The 26,522-nt window shown below is 41.1% G+C and overlaps 1 protein-coding gene and 1 non-coding gene across 2 annotated transcripts in view; both read right to left on the bottom strand.

The window, feature by feature from the left end:
* Nucleotides 1–26,522, bottom strand: part of KIAA1217 (KIAA1217 ortholog) — an 815,860-nt gene that overhangs the window by 678,176 nt on the left and 111,162 nt on the right. The gene's annotated exons all lie outside the window — the stretch shown is intronic.
* On the bottom strand, nt 1,714–1,844 carry LOC114117654 (small nucleolar RNA SNORA18). The gene has a single exon (XR_003591319.1). It is a non-coding gene; the product is annotated as a small nucleolar RNA SNORA18 (small nucleolar RNA).

Below are 26,522 nucleotides of genomic sequence, written 5' to 3'. Positions count from 1 at the left end.
CACATGGAATATTGGCCAAATATATTGATAATTCACTAAGTACCAGGACCTTGTGTGTGCTTAGTCGCTTTAGCTGTGTCCAGCTCTTTGTGACCTCATGAACTGTAACCCAACAGGCTCCTCTGTCCATGGCGATTCTCCAGGCAAGAATACAGGAGTGGGCTGACATGCCCTCCTCCAGGGCATCTTCCCAACCCAGGGATTGAACCCACATCTCCTGCATCTCCTTTCCTGCATTGCAGGTGGACTCTTTACCCACTGAGCCACCTGGGAAGCCCTTCCTAAACAGTTTCAAAGGATCCTGTCACTTAATTCTTATAACCGCCTTATAATGTAGGTATTATAGTTATCCCCATTTTATAGATGTACCGAGGAGTCTAGATATAGTGCCTAAGGTGATGTGTTAAGGAAAAGATTTACATTATTATTTAGAGTTACAAAAGCAATTAATAAATGGATCATTAATAAGAGTAAAGTCTTTAGAAATAGCACAAGCATGCTAAAGTCCTTATCTTTCATGGCAGGGAATGAATATATGTTACTCAAACAGTCTAGTATACAATGATAATTCAAGAGGGGGAAGCATCAGCACATTGTCTGGGATGATTAGAGAGGTAACCACAAGAAGAACTAAAAAAGAATATTGGACACTGAGAATCTGGTTAGGGGAGGAGATATTTATTTTCTATATGATCATCTCTAATTCAAATTTTATTATAAATACACATATTGCACTTGTAATAAAAATTCAAGACTTTCCTGGTGGTCCAGGGGTTAAGAATCTGCTTTCCAGTGCAGGGGATACAGGCTTGATCCCTGGTTAGGGAACCAAGATCCCACATATGGGGCAACTAAGCCTGCACACCACAGTGAAAACCCAGAACAGCCAAAAATAACAATAAATTATAATAAAAATCCCTTAAGAGCACAAGTGAGAATTTGGAAAAGCAGCTGGGCAGACAGCTGGGCAACAGTGGTGGCGTGCAGAAATCAAGAGCGTCCCCAGCTGTTTGGAGGGAAGCAGCCAGTTATCCAAGAATCAGCAGAGAAGACAAGTTCTGGAAGTGGAGCAACCAGCTCATGGCTCTACAGACTGGTGTCTCCTGCCCACCCCATTCCACTTCGCCACTGAAACCCTGTGCCATACTCAATACCTCTGAGCACTTGAGGAGCTGTCCAGCCTTCACATGAAATCTGCTTTTTCTGCACAAAGAGTTTTGGTTTTTGTTTGTTTTTTAAATGTATAACACAGGCCTGATTTAAGTCAATACATTTTTAAGGGATTTCACATGACCTCATTCTTTCCACTGCCAATCACCTCAGTTCCTACAAAGTCATAATATTCAAGATACGTACAACAGCCCTTTCCAAAAGACATTTGGCACAATCCACAGCTACCGTGTCAGTCAGTCAGTCCAGTCAGTCAGTCAGGCTTCTTTGCTCTCCAATGGAATACAGACACACTTTGATATTCCCCATCTGTAATCTCTGGGATTCAATTTCCTCAAGCAATTTACTTTAGGACCATGTTTAGGGTCTACAGACAGAACTGCCTGGTTCTGAATTTGACACCCTCTAAAAATGTATTAAGTGCAAATCATATTCACCCCTAAGCTATCACATCCTAGAACAGTACAGATTGTTGGGATATGTCAATACCTAAGATTCAAAAAAAAAAAAAGTTTGTTAGGTTGTTCATAGTTTTCTTGGCAACTGTGTCTTGTAGTTCTTTCCCAGAGATGGAACAGGCAGTTCTATGAGTAAAGGAAACCACATACTTACTCTACGAGGCATTTCCAACGATGTAGGTTTATTGGAAAAGCCCCATCGGGATAGACCTCAACTAATCTGCAGTTTCCATGTCTGGTACTTCCTCTGTCATTAAGCATACATACATATATTTGTAACTACATACATGTATTTAGGGATATTACTCGTTCCTGTAGGGTAAATCTGCATGTCATGCCCATCAGAAGACTGGGGACTTTCGCTAAGTAGGTCAGGCAGAGCAACAGTTCTAGAAAGCAAAACCCTGGACCCTTTATTACAGTGACAGACAAGCACACAACATCTGCAACTGACTTTTCTCAGTCAGCTCTGGACAAGGCCATCTTCTGTCAAGACCGCATCATTTGATTACACACAATTTCAAACTGCCCTGTGATTCTCATACAGGACTGTCATCTGAGACTTGATTGTCAAAAACGTATTCACGTCCCCGAAAGGGATTCACAGGTGGAACATTTTACCTCCAAGCAAATTTGAGTGCAAAGAACTCTCCTTTTTAACGGAGCAAAGAGAAATAAATGCTTTTCTGTGAAGACCCATAAATTGATAATTTACCTTAAAACTGAAGAAGGAAGATTTTACAGAAGACAGCAACTACTGAATCATTCTGTTGTTAAATCAATTACTGCATCTGATTAGTTTTCCAGTAATCCTTGAAGTAGAGAAAATGTTGTTGGCAAAATAGTAAAAACCTGGCAGCTCAGAAATTTAAACATTAGCAGCCATTCAGAAACAAACAGAGGCAACTTAGTACAATGCAGAAGAAGCCTTTGATCTAATTACTTCCGCTACTAAAGCCTACAATTTTTCTTCCCACTGATTTATTTAGTTTCACAGCATGAGCTCAATTAATTTCTTTTTACTCAGAGGTCATGTAAATTCATATCTTCACTATAAATATTTTGAAATGTCTAATAACTATGCAAAACTTGGTTAACTCTTTGGTACCTGAAGTTACCACATGTACAAAAAGATTACAAATACTTGGTACAGAGAAGGCACTCATTATTTAAATAGCATGATACAATTAAATCATATCAAATGACTATAAAGATTAGCCACAGTTTAGAAAGTGAAACCATATTTAGACCATGCAATAAATAAACATAAAACCATTAGATTAAATGTCAAACTAAGCAGAAAATTGTAAATGTGCCACTAATTAAAGTTTTGAATAAACAAGAGCAAACATTTAATATTTGAATATTACTGAAACTTCAGATCACTGTGAAGAAATTTTGTTTCTGCAATTTTCCCCTTTTGTATTAATATATTTCAGGTATACATCCTCACCAAAGTGGCCTCTTTTTTTCACCTGTAGAGATGATCCCTACAAACAGAATTGACAGAAGTGACAATGTACTTTCCCCTGCAGGTGTTGCAAATAATCAGATGGCTACGTGTAAATCATGACTCAAGCTCCAGCTAATTATCTAGGTATTGGGGGGAAAGGATGATCGAGGACTATACTTCGCAGATCACAGCACCTGTTTTCATAATTCAGTTGAATTCATCCTACTCTTCTAAATTCTGTTTCAAAGAATGAGAACCATCTTAGAGCCACTGTATCTGAAAACAGCCCTTGAAACAGAGGATCTGACATTCCATTTTATCTGCGATTCCTGCCAAATTGAGTGATGCTACATTTCTAACCCCTTTATCAGGCATTCCTTAGCAAAAGCACTTCGGAGGAAGGATTTTGGTTTCAAACTGTGAGAAATGTGTCAGGTTGGCCAAATAGTTCGTTCGGGTTTGTCCATAACACCTTAACGAACTTTGTGGCCAACCCAATAGAAGGATCAAAGAAATAAAGCAGTATTTTTCTTCCTGCTAATTCTGGGGCATTTTATTTCTTTTCATGCTGTTTTCTGGTTAACTATTCATCAAGGTCTCAACAGACACTGTGGGGTGTGTATGTAAAATAAGAAGGTAAAGGAAACCACCAATTTATACAAAATCATATTCCAAAAGTAGCCTGGCACGGTTGTTACACACTCAGTTTCTAATAGCTACACATATCTGGATTCAAATCCCAACTCTGTCACTCACAAGCTCCATGATCGGTAAAGCAAATGGAATAATACCACATCTCTGAGAGGGCTAGGGAGAGACACAGACAAGCAGTAGTAAAAAGAAAGTGTAAAGCTCAGGCCATTGGAGGCCTGGTGCCTACTAAGTCATCAATAAATAGCTGGGAGTGCGTGCTAAGTCGCTCCAGGTATGTCTGACTCTTTACAACCCCATGGACTGTAGCCTGCCAGGCTCCTCTGTCCAGAGGATTCTCCAAGCAAGAATACTGGAGTTGGTTGCCATTTCCTTCTCCAGGGGATCTTCCCAACCCAGGGATCAAACATGTCTCTTATGTCTCCTACACTGGCAGGCAGGTTCTTTACCACTAGCACCACCTGGGAAGCCCAGTAAATAGCTATTGTTACTCAAAAATAATTTAGTTTTTGGACCATGGTTTATTCTTTCTCTTAGAGGAGAAGTTATAAACAGTGGTTAGAATTCCATGTTAGGTTTCCAAAGCCTATTTTACTCATAATGTTTATAGCCTGGCATTCACAGTGTAATAAAACCAAACCACCAATTTCACCGGATCACCAGCCTTGACCTCATATTGTCAGCCAACTTCCCAGACCAGACTCTGCCTCTTTCAGAGCCTCCAGAAGAGACGCATCAGGAAGCGGTGGCCCTGGTGGCACCAGCCAGAGCTCTGTGCCCTTCCTGCAGATACTCGGTCACCCCAGGGGTGGCTTTATAACCTCGTGAATCTGGGTCTTGGGAGACTTCCAGAGCTTGGCAGTGATCAGGCATCGCTCTGCCAAACCAAATAAGAGCTCAGAGCCAGACCCAGGGACACCGTGTTCCTTGAGCAGTTTTATACTCCTTGCATGCACTGCTCAGAACATTGTGGGGATCGATAGAGGTTAATTAACTCAAAATTACAAATGGCTCCTCACAGTTGGCCTCCGGTCTCTGCCATGTGCTGTGTTCATTCTCGTCTCTGAGACATGACCAGGAGCTTGCCTTTTCCTGAAATGCTCTCCTTCCCCTTTCCTGTGAATAAGTCAATAATCATTCCTAAGACCCAGCTCAGAGGCCACCCTCTCCCAACACCCTTTCCGGGCTCCCTGAACGTCAGTCTCTCTGTAGGGGGCACCGTAGCACACCTTGCCCTGACCTGTCCTGCATTGTCTTTGTAGGGCCTTTCAAACTCTCGTGTATACAGAATCATCTGGGCACTTTGTGAACAAAAAGTGTCCCTGGACTTCATGACCAGAAACTCTGTAACAAGCTGAGGAAGCATCTAAGAGCCTGTTCTGTTACAAGCTCCCAGAATGGTTCTGATGGAGAAGATGGCATCATGTGGGAAACAGCACATCCAGGCAGGGATGGTTGCACTTACTGTTCTGTCCCCACCAGTGAGTACTGCTCTATCCGCAAATATTGGAGAGAGAAATGACCACCCGCTCCAGCATTCTTGCCTGGGAAATCCCATGGACAGAGAAGCCTGGTGGGCTACAGTCCATGGGATCACAAAGAGTCGGACATGACTGAGCAACTAAATGACAATCTCCAAATATATTAGGTGCTCAATAAATGTTGTTTAAGGGAGTGGGGAGCGTTAAAACAAGTGGGTATTCATCTATCAACAGGTAAGTGTTTATTGAGTATATACTAAGTATACAAGGTCTTATCAACATTGAAGCAGGTACTTGTCAAAATCCAATATGGAGCATGAGGTGCATTAAATCAAATAAAAATAAAGGAAAGCAAGACTTTGCTGTTACCCTGTCACAGAGCCAGAATGTATCAGAGTCATTTTCAGGCTGGTGGTTCTCAACTGTATCCACACACTGGAATCCCCCTGGGACTTTAAAATGCTGATGTTTGACCTTCATCCCTGGAGCTTCTGAATATGTCTGGGAGTGACAGTGTGCACCAAGATGTCTAAAAGCTCCCCAGGTGCTTCCTCTGTGTGGCCAGAGTTGAGTCACTGCTGCAAGCTCACACAGCCACTACTGGCACCTCTCCAGTGACACCTAGCTTATGTCTGCCTCGCTTTCCTGCATCTGTTTACTGCTCTCCTCCTCTCACCTTTCACCAGATTCAAAGCTTCTTGAAGTCAGGTGCCAAATCATATTCCCCTTTTATTTTTCTAGAGTGCCCATGACAAGAGTCTATACTTAGGAGGTGCAGTATTGTGATTTATAACAAGAAATATATAGCTAGTCTTTATCCCTGTTCCTTGTGTAGAACATCTCTTGTCTCTAGTACAGACTCCTAAAACTCTTGGAATTTCCTAAGTGAGGGGAGTGATAAAGGTGTCTTGTATTATGTTAATGAGGTGGCTTTGGAAAGCCCCTAGATCATCTAAGGTTGGGGACTGATTGCCAGTGGGCCCAACCACGTGATTTCAGAGTTAGAATTTGTAGTCCCACTCCCTAACCTCTGGAGAGGAGAGAGGGGCTGGAGGTTGAATCAACTGCCAACAGCCAGTGATTTAATTAATCATGACTTTGTAAAGAAGTCTCAATAAACTCCAAAAGGACAAGGTTAGGAGAGCTTCTGGGATGGTGAACAAGAGCTGGGAGAATGTGCGGAAGCTATGTGCCCTCCCCCAATAACTTGCAATATGACATCTCTTTCATCTGGCTGTTTCTGAGTTATGTTCTTTTCTAATAAACCAGTAATCTCTTGGGTATACTGATTCGCTGAGTTCCTCTAGAAAATTAATAGAATCCAAGGAGGAAGTTTGCAAGGAATCCAAGGTTTGTAGAACCTAGGATCTACAGCCTATCAATCAGAGGTGCAGGTGACAACCTGGACTTGTGGTTGACCCCCGAAGTGTTGTAAGTATGGTTGTAATGTGAGAGTAAAGGAGAAACACAGAAGGAAGACTGAGATTTTCTTAAATAGAAAGAGAGCAGTAAAAATTTGTGGAATGAGAATACCACTGGCATGGATTTAAATCCCAGCAACCATGAGTGAATTGGACCAAGAAACATCTCAAAAAACTCTAAATCACAGCATGAAAACACTGAATAAGCGCATTTAAAAAATAGCAACCAGGAACAAGCTGGCCCTTGAAGCACTGGGGAAGTTGCAGAAGAGCACAAAATGACACAGACTCAACAGAGAAGAACAGCAGCTACAAACCAAAGGAAGCTCCTTAGGCACCCAGCATGAAAAACAACAAGCCCGGGCCATCAAATACTTGAAGGGGAGCGAGTCTGGAGGTCAGCACCATGGACAGAGGTATCTGGACGGCTCAATAAAGAAGGAACCAAAGGAACCACAAGGGGACTGCGACCCTGCCTTCAAATTACCAATCAAAGCTACTTTCTTTTATCCCAGTAAAAAACATGCAACACAAAGGATATTCTAACTACTCTTGAGAAGAATGATTAACTTTAAGCTCTTGTGGTAAGTAAGGCCTTTCAACTAGGAACATTTGCTATTTTATTGAAATGACAAATCTAATGTAAATAATAAAATTCTATTGTTTCTGGCCCCCTAATGAAATTTCAAGTTTCTAATCCTTTTAAAAAGCATTTTTATTATTGCATTAGCAAATGATCATAAAATACTTCTTTTAGTAGACCCTGAAGAATTGATGCTTTTGAACTGTGGTGTTGGAGAAGACTCTTGAGAGTCCCTTGGACTGCAAGGAGATCCAACCAGTCCATTCTGAAGGAGAACAGCCCTCGGGTTTCTTTGGAAGGAATGATGCTAAAGCTGAAACTCCAGTACTTTGGCCATCTCATCCGAAGAGTTGACTCATTGGAAAAGACTCTGATGCTGGGAGGGATTGAGGGCAGGAGAAGAAAGGGACGACAGAGGATGAGATGGCTGGATGGCATCACTGACTCAATGGACGTGAGTCTGAGTGAACTCCGGGAGTTGGTGATGGACAGGGAGGCCTGGCGTGCTGCGATTCATAGGGTTGCAAAGAGTCAGACACAACTGAGCAACTGAACTGAACTGAACTGAACTGAAAGATAAAACTGAATTTTTTTTTAAACATAATAAGACAATATGAAAGAATGCTGCTGCTGCTGCTGCTGAGTCACTTCAGTCGTGTCCAACTCTGTGTGACCCCATAGTCGGCAGCCCACCGGGCTCCACCATCCCTGGGATTCTCCAGGCAAGAACACTGGAGTGGGTTGCCATTTCCTTCTCCAATGCATGTAAGTGAAAAGTGAAAGGGAAGTCACTCAGTCATGTCCAACTCGGTAAGTCACTTAGTTGTGTCCGACTCTTTGCAACCCCATGGACTGCAGCCCACCAGGCTCCTCCGTCCATGGGACTTTCCAGGCAAGAGTACTGGAGTGGGTTGCCATTGCCTTCTCCAGATATGAAAGAATATTAAAGAATATTAAATCTAAATGGACTCCTCCATCACAAAATTAGGGCTTGGGTTCAGATAAGTTATCAAGGATGAGATTCACATATCAGCATATTAGAGACCCTGAGAGACAAAGCAAAGGAAATCCATAATTTTTTAACTCTGCCTGCATACCAGAAGTGGTGAGGGATTTCTCATTAATCTCATTTAATCTTCATCAATGCCCTCTTCCTGCAGCTTTATACTGATATCCCCATTATGCACATGCAGATAGGGAGTATCAGAGAGGATTAGCAAGTTGTCTGAGGTCACACAGCTGCTAAGGAGCATTTCGTCTTCTGCCTAACTCTGAAGTTTGCTTCCTTTTTTTTTTTTTTTTAAGCTACTCAGGTGTGTTACCAGACCTGGGTAGCACACATCATTTTAATCTATGACAAATTGGATATTTCCTTTACCCACTACCTCCTAAAGGCATTATAATCCAGAATAATACACAGGTATTCAGAACTAAACTGTAGTCCATGAAAATCAATTTTATTTAAACCAAAATTGAAACTATCTCATAACAAAATAACTGTACCTGCTGAGTATAATAACTAAGACAACCACTTTATATGTGGTTTAATAACCACAAGCAGCCTGAAATACAGCTTCATTAAAGCCAGAGTTAGTTTTCCTATTGGTCTCTTGCTCTTTTATTATACATGTTATATGTTTTTTATACATATTCTCACCAATACAGATTAATTAATATGCAAATATGAGTATGGCTTCTAAGAACTTAAAACTACTTAAAGAGGCCCCAAATGATAAAGAAAAGCTGAGATTTTAATGTGATAAAACTACAATAATGGAAAAGATTATTTAATTTTAAAAGATATTTATTTATTTGACCATGCTGGGTCTTAGCTGTGGCTCACAGGATCTTTGATCTTCATTGCAGCATGCAGGGTCCTTAGTTGTGGCATATGGGATCTAGTTCCTTGACCAGGGATCAAAGCTAGGCCACCTCCTTAGGAGCATGGAGTTTTAGCCACTGGACCACCAGGGAAATTCCTAGAAAACGTAGTTTGATTTAATATCTAAAACATAATGAGTGGAGACTTCCTTGGTTGTCCAGTGATTAAGAATCCACCTCCCAATGCAGGGGACAAAGGTTCAATCCCTGGTCATGGAACTAAGATCCCACGTGCAACTGAATCCAAGCTCTAGAGCCTGCAGGCCACAACTAGAGAACCAAGACCTGAAACAGTGAAATAAATATGAAAATATATCTACAAAATAAGTTTTCATTTTCCTCTCTGTAAAAAGCATAAGATTACATCTTAAACTATGCATTACAAGGAAAATTATGTGAATTTTCTGGGCAGGCCAATTCATTTATATGAGCCCTTAAAAGTAGAGAACTTCCTCTAGATAGAGACAAGAGACACACTAAACGACCAGGTCAGAGGGATTCTAAGTGTGAGAAGAAGTGAAGGCTTTGACTGGCACCAGGATGCAGAGGGTAACAGGATGGAAGGAGCAGAAAAAGCCTAGGATGGCCCCCAGCCGACAGCCATCAAGGAAGTACAGTCCTACAGCCACAAAGAACTGGATTTGATCAACAACAGAATGTGCTTGAAAGCAGAAAGGAACACAACCCTCCCAACCTTGATTTTGTCTCTGCGAGACTTAAAGTGGAGGACCCAGCTGAGGCATGCTGTACCATGACTCCTGCTCTATGGAACTGAAAGATAATGAATGAATGTTGTAAGCCATTAAATTTGCAGTAATTTGTTACAGCAGCAATAGAAAGTGAATACAGTATACATACCTTATAATTAACCCTGCTTAATTTGGGGAGGGGTCGTTCATGGATTAGTGGCTCCTAATACATTTAAAAATCACCCTCCTCGTCTTTATTTTAGGCTGTTTGGACATATGGTATATGTGCTAATTGATTTTTCAATCACTGTCATGTTTTCAGATCAAAGGATAAACTTAGCAATCTAGAGGGACTCATTCACAAAACACACATCATTACTATAAATACTTCATTTTCATTCTCACAAAACTCTCTGGGAAAAACTTCCTCATTTGGCTTTTTCTAAATACCTCTCCATCCTTGTTAAGAGGCTTAAGCAATCAGATCATGATTTTGTGTCTTTAAGCATTCAAGAGACATGATCCTGCATGATACCAACAGAATGGAAGAATAATTAACCTGAATTCCTAAATGGAACAAGGTTGGCAGATCTTTGATAGAGAAATAAGCAGTCAATTCTGGATGGTGACTCAATTTATCAGTCACATCAATCTTTAGAAAACTCTTGTACTTTATAACACTAAACAACACCAATAATAAAAACAAAGAAAAAAGTCTGCCCATTTTCCACTGATCAAAAAAATTCCTGTTTTCCTTCACCTGCCACAAGTTCCTCTTGTATGTATGTGGCAATACTCTATTAAGATATGACTTTATATCTTGTTCCTGCCACTGCAATAGGATCTAGGAAAACTAAGTCAAATTTAGCTCCCTTTCTTATAGATAAGACAAAGTCTTGAGTTTTGCATTTAGGGCACCCAGAAATATTAGATTTAGGAATTGAAAACAGAAATTGCCAGAAACTTAGGGGGGAAAAAAAGCAAAACCACTATCCAGGCTTTGGAATTTGTTACTAGCCAAAGAGATGGATGTGGCTTTGAGTTTAGATGGTTAAAATGACCTGGAAATTAAAAGAGACTGGAGAGGTGCTACAGAGCCTGCCTCTGCCCTCCCCTATTCTCCTGATTGTCCATGATGTCTGGTGGGATGGTCAGGGAGGCTGGAGCCTGAGTACAAGTGAGGCAGGGGGTAGATGCCCCCTCCCCCAACAAGGTTAGCATTAGGAGTTGATTCCTTACGGACAGAAACTCCAAAAAATCAATAGCAGGGTAATCGAGAAAGGAGGCTGGGCCGTGCCCAGATAAGAGACTACGTATTTGTCATTCTCAAAGTCAAGGAGCCTTTCTTGACTAGTAAATTCCTTGCAGGTCAAAAGAAGAATGATGCTAAGTCTACCCATAGGCCTTGTTGCTGGAATCCACCCTGGCTGAGAGATTTGTGTGCACACATTTGGTGTTGGAGAAGACTCTGGAGGGTCCCCTGGACAGCAAGGAGATCAAACCAGTCAATCCTAAAGGAAATCAGTCCTGAATATTCATTGGAAGGACTGATGCTGAAACTGAAGCTCCAATACTTTGGCCAAGAACTGACTCCTTGGAAAAGACCCTGATGCTGGGAAAGATTGAGGGCAGGAGGAGAAAGGGGTGGCAGAGGATGAGATGGTTGGATAGCATCACTGACTTAATGGACTTGAGTTTGAGCAAGCTCTGAGAGCTAATGAAAGATAGGGAAGCCTGCTGTGCTGCAGTCCACGGGGTTGCAAACAGTCGGACACAACTTCACGGCTGAACAACAACAACATAGGAGGATCCTGAGATGTACCAAATACAGATTCAGAACCAGACAAATCAAAAGGATTAGCCAAAGGAAACCCCGAAGAAATGTCCCGATAAGTGGTTTAAACTACCATGAGGGTGTGACTCTCTGAGTACCCCTCTATGTCTATCCACACATACTGCATTTTATTTTTTCCTAATAAATACTTTACTCATTTCACTACTTCCTGTCTTTCTGGGAATTCTTTTCTGCAAAGCCAAAGGGCCAGAACCATGTCACTGACAATGGCTCTAGTGACTAGGATTTAGCGCTCTCACTGCTGAGGCCCGACCTCAATCTCTGGCTCAGAAGGGAAAGCCTGCTTTGAGCCGCTGTAGGCCAAGGGCACTGGAGATAACAAGGAGATTGACTGACGTGAAGAATGATGCCTACTGCCGCATCCAGTAGATGGGAGATGGGCCTCCTCCCTTGCAACAGAATACAACACACAGCAGGACCACAATGGCCTACAGAATTGGAAGTCTTTCCCCAAATTCTCTAAGTCACAGAATCCCATGGGACCCTTGAGCCACTATCAGGGACAGAGGCCTCCAGTAATGACTGAAACTGGGTAGCCGGCTACACTAGTCAACAAGGCTGAAAACAGAAACTGAACAAGATACAGAAACATACAGCAATGTGGTGTTTTTGTACACAATTGTGGAGCAAATTCATGCAGCTATGTTCATGTGTGGATTGGCACATGGAGAGAGTAGATTAAGTGCATCCAAGAAATTCCCTTAATCTATATATCAGCTCAGTTCAGTTCAGTTGCTCAGTTGTGTCCGACACTTTGCACCACATGAATCACAGCACGCCAGGCCTCCCTGTCCATCACCAACTCCCGGAGTTCACTCAAACTTATGTCTATTGAGTCAGTGATGCCATCCAGCCACCTCATCCTCTGTCGTCCCCTTCTACTCCTGCCTTCAATTCCTGCCAGCATCAGGGTCTTTTCCAATGAGTCAACTCTTCGCATGAGGTGGCCAAAGTATTGGAGTTTTAGCTTCAGCATCAGTCCTTCCAATGAACACTCAGGACTGATCTCCTTTAGGATGGACTGGTTGGATCTCCTTGCAGTCCAAGGGACTCTCAAAAGTCTTCTCCAACACAAAGTTAAAAAGCATCAATTCTTCAGCACTCAGCTTTCTTCACAGTCCAACTCTCATCCATACATGACCACAGGAAAAACCATAGCCTTGACTAGATGGACCTTTGTTGGCAAAGTAATGTCTCTGCTTTTCAATATGCTATCTAGGTTGGTCAAAACTTTCCTTCCAAGGAGTAAGCGTCTTTTAATTTCATGGCTGCAATCATCATCTGCAGTGATTTTGGAGCCTAAGAAAATAAAGTCTGACACTGTGTCCACTGTTTCCCCATCTATTTGCCATAAAGTGATGGGACCATCATGGGGCCATGATCTTAGTTTTCTGAATGTTGAACCTTAAGCCAACTTTTTTGCTCTCTTCTTTCACTTTCATCAAGCTTTTTAGTTCCTCTTCACTTTCTGCCATAAGAATGGTGTCATCTGCATATCTGAGGTTATTGATATTTCTCCCGGCAATCTTGATTCAGGCTTGTGCTTCTTCCAACCCCACATTTCTCATGATGTACTCTGCATAGAAGTTAAATAAGCAGGGTGACAATATACAGCCTTGACGTACCCCTTTTCCTATTTGGAACCACTCTGTTGTTCCATGTCCAGTTCTAACTGTTGTTTCCTGATCTGCATACAGATTTCTCAAGAGGCAGGTCAGGTGGTCTGGTATTCCCATCTCTTTCAGAATCTTCTACAGTTTATTGGGATCTGCACAGTCAAAGGCTTTGGCATAGTCAATAAAGCAGAAATAGATGTTTTTCTGGAACTCTCTTGCTTTCTCCATGATCCAGCGGATGTTGGCAATTTGATCTCTGGTTCCTCTGCCTTTTCTAAACCCAGCTTGAACATCTGGAAGTTCATGGTTCATGTACTGCTGAAGCCTGGCTTGGAGAATTTTGAGCATTACTTTACTAGCGTGTGAGATGAGTGCAATTGTGCGGTAGTTTGAGCATTCTTTGGCATTGCCTTTCTTTGGGATTGGAATGAAAACTGACCTTTTCCGGTCCTGTGGCCACTGCTGAGTTTTCCAAATTTGCTGGCATATTGAGTATAGCACTTTCACAGCATCATCTTTCAGGATTTGAAATAGCTCAACTGGAATTCCATCAACTCTACTAGCTTTGTTCATAGTGATGCTTTCTAAGGCCCACTTGACTTCACATTCCAGGATGTCTGGCTCTAGGTACAAATGATCACATCATCGTGATTATCTGGGTCGTGAAGATCTTTTTTGTTCAGTTCTTCTGTGCATTCTTGCCACCTCTTCTTAATATCTTCTGCTTCTGTTAGGTCCATACCATTTCTGTCCTTTATCGAGCCCATCTTTGCATGAAATGTTCCCTTGGTATCTCTAATTTTCTTGAAGAAATCTCTAGTCTTTCCCATTCTGTTGTTTTCCTCTATTTCTTTGCATTGATCACTGAGGAAGGCTTTCTTATCTCTCTTTGCTATTCTTTGGAACTCTGCATTCAGATGCTTATTTCCTTTTCTCATTTGCTTTTTGCTTCTCTTCTTTTCACAGCTATTTGTAAGGCCTCTCCAGACAGCCATTTTGCTTTTTTGCATTTATTTTCCATGGGGATAGTCTTGATCCCTGTCTCCTGTACAATGTCACGAACCTCAGTCCATAGGTCATCAGGCACTCTATCTATCATATCTAGTCCCTTAAATCTATTTCTCATTTCCACTGTATAATCATAAGGGATTTGATTTAGGTCATACCTGAATGGTCTAGTAGTCTTCCCTACTTTCTTCAATTTAAGTCTGAATTTGGCAATAAGGAGTTCATGATCTGAGTCACAGTCAGCTCCCACTCTTGTTTTTGTTGACTGTATAGAGCTTCTCCATCTTTGGCTGCAAAGAATATAATCAATCTGATTTCGGTGTTGACCATCTGGTGATCTCCATGTGCAGAGACTTCTCTTGTGTTGTTGGAAGAGGGTGTTTGCTATGACCAGTGCGTTCTCTTGGCAAAACTCTGTTAGCCTTTGTCCTGCTTCATTCCGTATTCCAAGGCCAAATTTGCCTGTTACCCCAGGTGTTTCTTGCCTTCCTACTTTTGCATTCCAGTCCTCTGTAATGAAAAGGACATCTTTTTTGGGTGTTAGTTCTAAAAGGTCTTGTAGGTCTTCATAGAACTGTTCAACTTCAGCTTCTTCCATGTTACTGGTTAGGGCATAGACTTGGATTACTATGATATTGAACGGTTTGCCTTGGAAACGAACAGAGATCATTCTGTCATTTTTGAGATTGCATCCAAGTACTGCATTTCGGACTCTTTTGTTGACCATGATGGCTACTCCATTTCTTCTAAGGAATTCCTGCCCACAGTAGTAGATATAATGGTCATCTGAGTTAAATTCACCCATTGCAGTCCATTTTAGTTCGCTGACTCCTAGAGTGTCAACGTTCACTCTTGCCATCTCCTGTTTGACCACTTCCAATTTGCCTTGATTCATAGACCTGATATTCCAGGTTCCTAAGCAATATTGCTCTTTACAGGATCGGACCTTGCTTCTATATCCAGTCACATCCACAACTGGGTGTTGTTTTTACTTTGGCTCCATCCCTTCATTCTTTCTGAAGTTATTTCTCCTCTGATCTCCAGTAGCATTTTGGGAACCTACAGACTCGGGGAATTCCCCTTTTAGTATCTTATCATTTTGCCTTTTCATACTGTTCACGGGGTTCTCAAGGCAAGAATACTGAAGTGGTTTGCCATTCCCTTCTCCAGTGGACCATATTCTGTCAGAATCTATAAATAGCTATAGCTTAAATAGCTATAAAAGGAAGGAAACTGGAAAGGGCCATGCTCCTTTCTTCAAAGGGATTTCTTGATCATTTGTGTTAGCTGATGAGGACAGGGATTTGCCAGGCACAAGCAAGACGGCAGAGAATCTTAGAAGAGGACGCAGGAGGAGGAAGTGCTTCCGTGCCTGTGACTGAAAACACAGTCCAGTGTCCCATTGGTCTGTAATGTACATGCATTCTTTTTGGGTTGGCCAACCTAGCTTGCTGCAGGCCAGCCATTCAGTTTGATATCTGAGCATGTGACTTTGTGCTTTATTTCCTTGACAAAGTCCAAATCAGTGCTCAGGAACTATCATGACTCTGTAGGGCAGATTTGTGCTGCAAAAGGAGGAGAAGGGAGCTGACACTAAACACCAGGGCATTTTTCCACTTCTAAAATCTATGTTAATTTCAGTGATGATACACTCAGGTAAATATACTGCTTGCAATAAATCAGTTGCCTACTTATGCTCTTTACATTAACTCTCCCTCTCTCTCTCACACACACTACACATACAAGCTACATATATCACACAGAGACACACACATGTACCTGCAAGAAAATTTAGCCCACGAAGATACTTTATTAGTGGAAAGTCACAGCTGACTTAACTTTCAAAAGTCAGGCAATTCGAAGTTCCTTCTGCAACTTTATCTCATCTCCACCATACAAACACACAGTGAAGCATGAAACCTAAATATGCAAGCAGAATATCTTTGCACAAAGGGGACACAGTCTTGCAGTGATGACTTTGTCATTCCTTGCTTTGTATCTTTAAAATGACTTTAACCAGAGTCAGCTTCTTACCCATCTCTCTTTCACCTGAGCTCCTGCCATACTCAAGACAAGCACTGGGCTTAAAAGGTATATTTCAAGCTAATAAGAGAGTCAAGGCCAACAAAGAATGGCAGGAAAGGTCTCAGGTCCTATTACCCACAGCCAACTTGGCCACCATCAGCCACGTGCATGCATGCCCTTCATCATTCCCAATCCGCTCCTTTTGCAAACACCATTTACCCCCCTTTCAGATGACTTCCCGGGATTTCTCTGGTGGTCCAGTGGCTAAGACTCCAAGCTCCCAATGCAGGGGGCCAGGGTTGGATCCCTGGTCAGGGAACTACATCCCCCAAGACACAACTAAGATCCTGTGTGCCACAACTAAGGCTCGGTGCAGCCAAATAAGTAAATAAATACATTTAAAAATTATATATAAAAGAGGACAACTTCCTGACATCTTTGACAACCTCCATTTGTCACCTTCTTAGAGCCTGAGATCAAGGCTCACTTCTTGCAGAAAGTCTTTTCTGATTTAATTGTTTCACCAATTCTTTCAACATGGTGGCATTCAGTTATCAAGAGAATATTCTTCCCTCGCTGACATGTAGCTTTACAGGTGAGATAAAGCACAGCTAATGTTAGAGAGAAGTTGAATGATCGTTATCATAGCAAGCAGATTAGACTTAGATGAGTCATACGAGAGTAGAATTGTAGTTCATGGTATTAAATAAAATTTTTGGAATTTAGTAAGAGCTCTATACACCACATAGCCAGGAGACCTCTGTCACTTTAACAGGTGGAACTCTGTAAGAGCAGAGAGGAGCCAGCATTGAACTAGGAGTCAGGAGACATGGGTCATTCAGAATCTTATGACTTGCTATTTGCCTCATGTGCTACACCATTAGAATGTAAATTATTTGCAAATGAGCTGTGTGCGCCTCTCTTCCCTGACACACATATCCCCTATAGTGCAAAACTGCGGAAGCATCTACATATACCAGGCACTCTGTAAGTATCTGTTAATCTATATTTACATATGTAGCTAGGGCCAGAAAGAGTTCTGGTGGTTTTACAAGGATATAGGCAATTTTATAAATTTACGGCCCACAGAGCTTAGAAGAATGGAGATGAATTAGTCCAGAATTGGCATTTTTACAGAGGGACAATCCAAGGTCACAAGGCCTTATTCAAGAGCACAGCACCAGTAAGTGACACATGTGGTACAGTGCTGAGTTTCCTGAACTACTGGATCAGCAACCCTCTCAAGGCCGGCATTAAAACATTAAAGGGAAAATCTGCTTCAAATCCCAAAGAAAGGCAATGCCAAAGAATGTTTAGATTACTGCATAATTGCACTCATTTAACAGGCTAACAAAGTAATGCTCAAAATTTTCCAACCCAGGCTTCAATAGTACATGAACTTCCAGATGTTCGAGCTGGATTTAGAAAAGGCAGAAGAACCAAAGATCAAATTGCCAACATCTGCTGGATCATGGAAAAAGCAAGAGAGTTCCAGGAAAACATCTATTTCTGCTTTATGGACAACACTGTGTGGATTACAACAAACTGGAAAATTCTTCAAGAGATGGGAATACCAGACCACCTGACATGCCTTCTGAGAAATCTGTATGCAGGTCAAGAAGCACCAGTTAGAACTGGACACGGAACAACAGACTGGTTCCGAATTGGGAAAGGAGTACCTCAAGGCTATATAGTGTCACCCTGCTTATTTAACTTATATGCAGAGTACATCAGGTGAAATGCCAGGCTGGGTGAAGCACAAGCTGGAATCAAGATTGCCAGGAGAAATATCAATAACCTCAGATATGCAGATGACACCACCCTTATGGCAGAAAGGGAAGAAGAACTAAGAGTGTCTTGATGAAAGTGAAAGAGGAAAGAGAAAAACTTGGCTTAAGACTCAACACTCAGAAAACTAAGATCATGACATCTGGTCCCATCACGTCATGGCAAACAGATGGGGAAACAATAGAAACAGTGACAGATTTTATTTGGGGGGGCTCCAAAATCACAGCAGATGGTGACGGCAGCCATGAAATTAAAAGACACTTGCAAGAACAGCTATGACCTTGGAAAAAAAGCTATGACCAACCTATACAGTATATTAAAAAGAAGAGACATTACTTTGCCAGCAAAGGCCCATCTAGTCAAAGCTATGGTTTTTCCAGTAGTCATGTATGGATGAGAGAGTTGGACTATAAAAAAAGCTGAGCACTAAAGAATTGATGCTTTTGAACTGTGGTGTTGGAGAAGATTCTTGAGAGTCCCTTGGGCTGCAAGGTGATCAAATCAGTCAATCCTAAAGGAAATCAGCCTTGAATATTCACTGGAAAGACTGATGCTGAAGCTGAAACTCCAATACTTAGGCTGCCTGATGCGAAGAGCTGACTCATTTGAAAAGACCCTTATGCTGGAAAAGATTGAAGGCAGACGAGGACAATAGAGGATGAGATGGTTGGATGGCATCACCAACTCGATGGACATGAGTTTGAGTAAGCTCTGGGAGTTGGTGACGGACAGGGAAGCCTGGCGTGCTTCAGTCCATGGGGTCGCAAAGAGTTGGACATGACTGAGCAACTGAACTGAACTGCTTCAAAACCTCAATGTTATGACATGAAAACTTTTCAACTCCTAAGGCCATTTACAGTGATAATATACTTTTGTGTGTCTACTGGCAAGATGTTTTGCTCAATGATTTTTCTATATGGACTAAATGTTTTTCATAATATTTTAAAATAAGACCTGTATTGCTTAGGATTACATGTGGCTGAATATATCCAGAGATCCCTCAAGTAGTGATGGCTTAAATGAGAATGACATGAATTTTTCTGTCACCAGTGCAGGAGATGTAAGAGATTTGGGTTCAATCCCTGGGTCAGGAAGATCCCTTGGAGGATGACATGGCAACCCACTCCAGTATTTTTGCCTGGAAAATCCCATGGACAGAGGAGCCTAGCAGGCTACAGTCCATGGGGGTCACAAAGAGTCAGACACTATTGAAACAACTTAGCAAAGAAGTCCAGCAGCAGGGGATTCAAAGCTGCTGTGGGTTCATATGTCTTCTGCTACATATCTTTCCCATATTACTTTTGAGTTCAAGGTTCTCCTTGAGCTCCATCCAGTTCCTTTAAATTCAGGCAAAAAAAGGAGAAGGGGCAGAGAAAGGGCACACTTCTCTCTTTCAGATAACCTCGTGAAGGCCCCAAACAACAGTTCTGTCTGTATCATCTTAAATAGATCCTAGTCATGTGGCCAGACTTGGCTCCAAGGGACCTTAGACCATGTTGGCTTTACTATCAGTGTTCTGCTACGAGGCAAGAAGAAGGGGGAATATAAGGAGCTACTGGTATCCTTTTCCACAGAATTTCTGCTCAATAATCCCTTTCTTAATAAATTCAAATGATACTTTAATATTATACAAACAATATTAAATCAGAAGTATTAAATAGCATGCTATTATTTACATAGATAAAGTAATATGAATAATGACACTAGTTTTAAACCCATTTGGTATAGAAGGAATATTTTAGTAGAATGCAATTTTTTTTTTTTTACTTCCTCACCACCTCTCCCTTTCTGTTCTGTAAAAGAAACTGACATCCATAACCCATAAGACGGGTTATTTTGAGACATTAGTCTGCCATCTTGATCTGCCAGCTTTATAAATAAAGTATCCAAGCTCACTCTGCTCACTGCACAATGGGCCAAAAAGTTGGGTGTTGAGGTATGGAGAATGCAATTATTATAAGCTCACATCTTTGCCTTATTGATACTAAGAGTAGCGGAATAATCCCAGGGCTATTAGATAATCCTCATAGGGCAAGAAATTAGTCACCGGATCATGACATTTGTCAAGAGAGCTCATAAGAATGGGTGATTTCTTCAAGTGTCTGCTCAGCTCTTTCCATCCACCTCACCTGCCACTTTCCTAGTTTCTTAGGCCCTGCCAAAGGACAAATCATCGCCAAGGCAACCAGGGCTCTTTGTTCTCCCTGGCTGATCCTGGTCACTAGTGTCATGATCAGTTCAGTTCAGTTGCTCAGTCGTGTCCGACTCCTTGCGACCCATGAACCACAGCACGCCAGGCCTCCCTGTCCATCACCATCTCCCGGAGTTCACTCAGACTCACGTCCATCGAGTCCGTGATGCCATCCAGCCATCTCATCCTCGGTCATCCCCTTTTCGTCCTGCTCCCAATCCCTCCCAGCATCAGAGTCTTTTCCAACGAGTCAACTCTTCGCATGAGGTGGCCAGAGTACTGGAGCTTCAGCTTTAGCATCATTCCTTCCAAAGAAATCCCAGGGTTGATCTCCTTCAGAATGGACTAATTGGATCTCCTTGCAGTCCAAGGGACCCTCAGGAGTCTTCTCCAACACCACAGTTCAAAAGCATCAATTTTTTGGCGCTCAGCCTTCTTCACAGTCCAACTCTCATCCATACATGACCACAGGAAAAACCATAGCCTTGACTAGATGCCTGCTTCATAATATGACTGACTGTGATCTTCTGGACTTCTAAAGGTTCCTTTGACCCTCAAATTTACTTTAGAACCTTCAAGTTACCTAACCTCTCTGGATTTCCCTTATCTCATTAGAAAAATCAGTGCTTCAGAAAAGACAATCCCTAAAGCATGTCGCAGCTCAGACCCATCTCACAATGCTACAACATAACTACTGAATTGGAGAAGGCAATGGCACCCCACTCCAGTACTCTTGCCTGGAAAATCCCATGGGTGGAGGAGCCTGGTAGGCTGCAATCCATGGGGTCATGAAGAGTCGGACATGACTGAGCGACTTCACTTTCACTTTTCACTTTCATGCATTGGAGAAGGAAGTGGCACCCCACTCCAGTGTTCTTGCCTGGAGAATCCCAGGGACGGGGGAGCCTGGTGGGCTGCCATCTATGGGGTCGCACAGAGTCGGACACAACTGAAGCGACTTAGCAGCAGCAGCAGCAACTACAGAATAGCAAGCCAAATCACAGAAAGGAAGCTTTAAATTTCTCTTGCAATGTTTCATTAAGAATTACAGCCATTTAAAAATAATTTGACAATTCTTCTGGATGAATTCTTCTAAAGAAGAAATTGTTTGTATACATCATCCTGTCTTATCAAACTTTCACAGCTGCCGATGAGTGGTAATACACTGTGCCATTTTGAGAAGGTTGGTGAAATGAAAAGTGATAGAGCCTGCCAGGTAAGTACCAATTAAAATGATTTCAAATCATTTAAAAAGAGCATTATGTCACAGTCACTGCTTTTTGGAAGAACTAGGACTTTGTCTTTTCTGCAAGGGGAACAGAATCATCTCGCTTTCCAACTCTGCAGGAGTATCTGACAAGGACTTGTGCAGTATATATTCTACAGCACTCACTGTAATTTCAAGCTCAAAGCAGCAGGGACCGAAGTACATGCTGCAGCCCAAGAAGAGCAGCATCATCTTTTCCCCCATTTCCCTCCTTTGCCTTTGCTTCTTTTCCAGGATTTCTGTGTGCCCTACTCTGTCGCATAAAGAATAGTTCCCTATGGACGATTTCTGATGCTCACTTTCTGACGACATCTCTCTAGTTGGTGATAAATGATACAAAAGCTTTAACTTCCAACCACTCATCCACTTGCCCTTCAAATTACAATGTAAGATCTAGTATTTTCACTTTCAAGTGGTTTAGAGTTTTCGCCCTTCCACTCTTCAGTCCTTCTAAATAGGACTGGCTAAAGGAGAATTGTATTTTAAACACAATATCATCCAAAAGTGAGTGTAGGGAAGGGTACTTCCTAAGAATCAGAGTAATATTTGCAAAACATTTTTTGCAACCTAGTATTTGGTTTCGTATATTCAAAATGTCACTCAATACTTTACATACAAGACTTTTAGCTCCAAGTTAAGATGAATGCTGGCTACCATGAAACAACCTTCTTAAACTTTGCTTGAGGGAAGGGCTTAACATTAAATATGGCGTTCCACAGGGGAAAAAAAGGGAAGTTCCTAAAAGCCTTAATTAACCTTTACTCATTTCAGCATATATTATCCTCCAGAGAAGATTGGACCCTCCTGGCTAACAGTTCTCCAAAGGACAAGGCTGTTTGGTTAACTTATACTAAGGATGGAGATTGGGAATTTAAACTCTGCACTGCTTATGCAGCAAAAACATTTTAAAACACTAATCAATTCCAATGAAGCCTCCATAATTGAAATTCCTCATTTAGATTTTTTAATTCACCTTAGGACAATAACATTTAAAATGCATTCGGCTTTTCATGAAGATGGCGCCGAAGGTGAAGAAGGAAGCCCCTGTCCCTTCCAAAGCTAAAGCCAAAGAAAAGCCTTTGAGGGCCAAGAAGGCAGTGTTGAAAGGGGTCCACAGCCACAAAAACAGAAGACCCGGACATCACCCACCTTCTGGCAGCCCACACCGTGGCTAATATTCTAGGTGGTCCAGATATCCTGGGAAGAACACCCAGAGGAGAAACAAACTTGACCACTAGGGCCATCATCAAATTCCCCCTCACCACCAAGTCAGCCATGAAGAAAACAGAAGACAGCAACACTGGTATTCACTGTGGATGTCAAAGCCAACAAGAGCCAAGTTAAACAGGCTGTGAAGAAGCTCTGTGACTTTGACGTGGCTAAAGTCAACACCCTAATCAGGCCTGATGGAGAGAAGGCATGTGTTCAACTGACTCCTGACTATGATGCTTAGGATGTTGACAACAAAACTGGGATTATCTAAACTGAGTCCAGGGACTTCCCGGCTGGTCCACTGGCTAAGACTCTGCACTCCCAATGCAGGGGGCCTGGGTTGGATCCCTGGTCAGGGAACAAGATCCCACATGCTGCAACTGAGAGATTGCATGGTGCAACAAAAGGTCTTACATGCCACAACTAAGACACAGCACAGCCAAATAAATAAATAAACAAAAACTCTAAATAAATAAACTGAGTCCAGCTGGCTAATTCTAAAACAAAAGTTTTCAGTACAAAAATAAAGCATTCAAACTCTTTATGAATGAACTACATAAATTTATATTTTTGTTGCACCATGAAGATTAAAGAATACAGTCTTTTATGAACAATTTAAATTTTAATTTTACTATTCATTATTTTTATAGAGAGCAAAGGGAGTTTGGTTTTAAACGATGTAATCTTGATAAAGTCACCTTACTTTTCTTTCATATATAAACATGAGATGTTTAGACCATAAAATCGCTAATAATCCCTCTGGCTGTAAGAGCTTATGAAGTGATAAAAAAGAAACTTTGGCTCAGTTTGAACCTTTCCAGATTTTTGCTGTGCTTATATCTCTTACATTATAATAATAATGCTGTAGATTTATAGGCACTTGAGGCACTTTCAAACCCATTATCTCATCTACCCATGGAAAGATGTAGTTGGGGAGAAAAGATCTTCCTATTCTTGCTCACATGTTTTTCTCTGATAACTGCTAAGCTTGGGGAATTTATCAAAGCCATAAAATCCTGACCTGAAAAGGTCACTTAATTTATACCTTTTTGCAGCCTTCAGTGAAGCCAAGGATCAGAACAACACTGAGTTTTTCACACTTCATCCTGTGTCTCTTGATTAAATTAGACCCTAAGTGATTACTTTTTTCTTCCTATTTTTTTTTTAAATCTGCTAAATGATTTAAAATGGCAAACTAAACTAAAACACAATGCGCATCCCTGAAAGAAGAGAAACATGACAGGCTACAAACAATGTTTTATTTCAGAGTAAGATCTCACCAAGGAAGCATAAGTGGATAATCGCTTAGAGAAATTTCAAATGTGAGATGGCTTAATTTTGGAATGGAGGATTATGAGTGGCTGATAACACAAAAATCTGGGAGGTTTCTTCCGTATACGTTCCTTTTAGTTTTTCCATAATTTATTTATATACTCACTTAATAATTGTATTGAGTACTTGTTACCAGCTCTCCTCAGTGTTTGCTGTCTTTTGGGGAATATAAAGATGAATAATAAGGGGAAATAGCTAACATTTACTGAGTATCTAGCGAGTGCTTAGCTATGCTAAGCGCTTCATGTGCAGTTTAAGCCAACCTTGAGCTGCACTGCCAGGAAATGGTAGCACCTGGGTTCTAACACTGATCTGCTTGCCTAGACTCAATGCTGTTAAGTGCCTCTCATTTTAAGAGTAAGCTGGAGTTCAAGCTGTCAAGGGGATTCCCAAAATCTAGTGAGTAGGGTCATCTGCTAATTATTACCATAAATTGATACTTGCCTCTAAATTGTTCATTTGTGTCAACGTTTCCTCTCCCCATACTCCCCCCAAAATAAAACAACACAAGCTCAGAAGTTATCTCTATGAGAGAACTATTTTCAGTTCCTTAAATACGCATTTGTTAATTACCTGGTAATTGTTTAGTGCCTTTTTAAATGAAGTGTGAAGTCACTGAAATACTGTGAAAATTTTGGTAGAATTAATGATTTTTCTTTGGGGACTGCTTCATACTGAAATTAGCAGCTACATTATCAAGTTTTAGTAAATGAGGGGTTGAGGCATCAAAGAGGAGGGTCCTACAGTTACTACTCGATTTTTGTAAAAAAAAAAAAATAATGCTCATTGCTTGATAAGGATACAATGAAACAGTCACTAACTAGGAAAGTGTGAATTAGTACAACATTCTGAAAAGCAATTTGCATTCATTCTAGACAGATGTTCATGCCTTTTGACTAACTCCACCTCTTAGCTAGAATCTATCCTAGGGAATGGACTTGGTACTTGGACCACAGCATATTTATATGCATGCTCACCAGCTCTTAATAGCAATACCACAATATTATATTTATACTCATGTTTACTAGCCCTTCATAGTAATACTACAACATTGAAAGCAAGTTATAAGTGCATAAGAATATGGAAATGAGTAAATAAATTAGAATACATACATTACACACTGGGATTTACACTCATTTTATGTGATCTTTTCCAAATATTTTGAATGATACTGGAAAATATTCACCATAAAATTTTAAGTGAGAAAAACAGAACCAAACGATTACATACATGAAGATCTTTTTTAAAAAATAGATAATTACAGAGAGAAAGAGAAGGAAAAACTGGACCAGATATATAAGCATTAAAAAGAGCTATAATGAAACAAAACAAAAAAATTCTCAAGGCAATCAAACAGTAATAAAAGTTATTTTTTAAAAACTAAGGGAGAGTCACTTAGGATTAAGCAATGGTTTCTTAGATATTATAACAAATCATCAGCAGCAAACAAAAAAATAAACTGAACATCATCAAAATTTTGTGCTTCAAGGGGACACCATCAGGAAAATGAACGGACAGCTCACAGAATAGGAAGACATTGCTGTGAATCACATGTCTTCTAGGGAAATTGCATCTAGGACATACAAAGAGCTACTAAAACTCATTAATAAAAGATAAGTAACCTATTTTGAAAAACGGTCAAAAGAACTGATATTGTTGTCCAGAGAAGGCACATGAAAAGATGCTCACATAATTAGCCATCAAAGAAATGTAAACCCAAACCACAGTGAGATACCACTTCACACTTACCAGAATTGCTATAGCCAAAATCTCAAATAATAGCAAGTATTGAGGAGTATGCAGCGAAACTGGAATCCTCATACACTGCTGAGGGGAATGCAAAGTGCTGCAGCTACTTTGGAAAACAATCTAGTAGTTCTTCAAATGATTAAGTAGTAGGTTACCATTTTTGGTGGTGTTGTTTAGTCGCTCAGTTGTGTCTGACCCTTTTGTGACTCCGTGGATCGTAGCCCACCAGCTTCCTCTGTCCATGGGGTTTTCTAGGCAAGAATACTGGAGTGGGTTGGCACTGCTTCTCCAGAAGATCTTTCCAACTCAGGGCTCGAATCCAAGTCGCACTGCAGGAGGATTCTTTACCACTGAGTCACCAGGGAAGATCTAGTAAGTCATCATTTTGCTGAGAAGTTGCTCAGTCGTGTCCAAATTTTGCGACCCCATGGACTGTAGCCTGGCAGGCTCCTCTGTCCATGGGATTTTTCAGGCAAGAATACTGGAGTGGGTTGCCATTCCCTTCTCTCTATGGCCCAGCTATTCCACTCCTAGGCACATACTAAAGAGAAATGAAAACATATGTCCATGCAAAAATCTGTGTATGAATGTTCATAAAACATTATTCGTAATAGCCAAAGTGAAAACAACCCAATTATCCATCAAACAATAAATGGATAAATAAAACAGACTATATACAATGGACTATTACT

Source organism: Ovis aries, chromosome 13, assembly GCF_016772045.2.
Source record: "Ovis aries strain OAR_USU_Benz2616 breed Rambouillet chromosome 13, ARS-UI_Ramb_v3.0, whole genome shotgun sequence".
NCBI classification, from domain to species: domain Eukaryota; kingdom Metazoa; phylum Chordata; class Mammalia; order Artiodactyla; family Bovidae; genus Ovis; species Ovis aries.
This window is presented reverse-complemented; position numbering and strand designations above follow the sequence as displayed.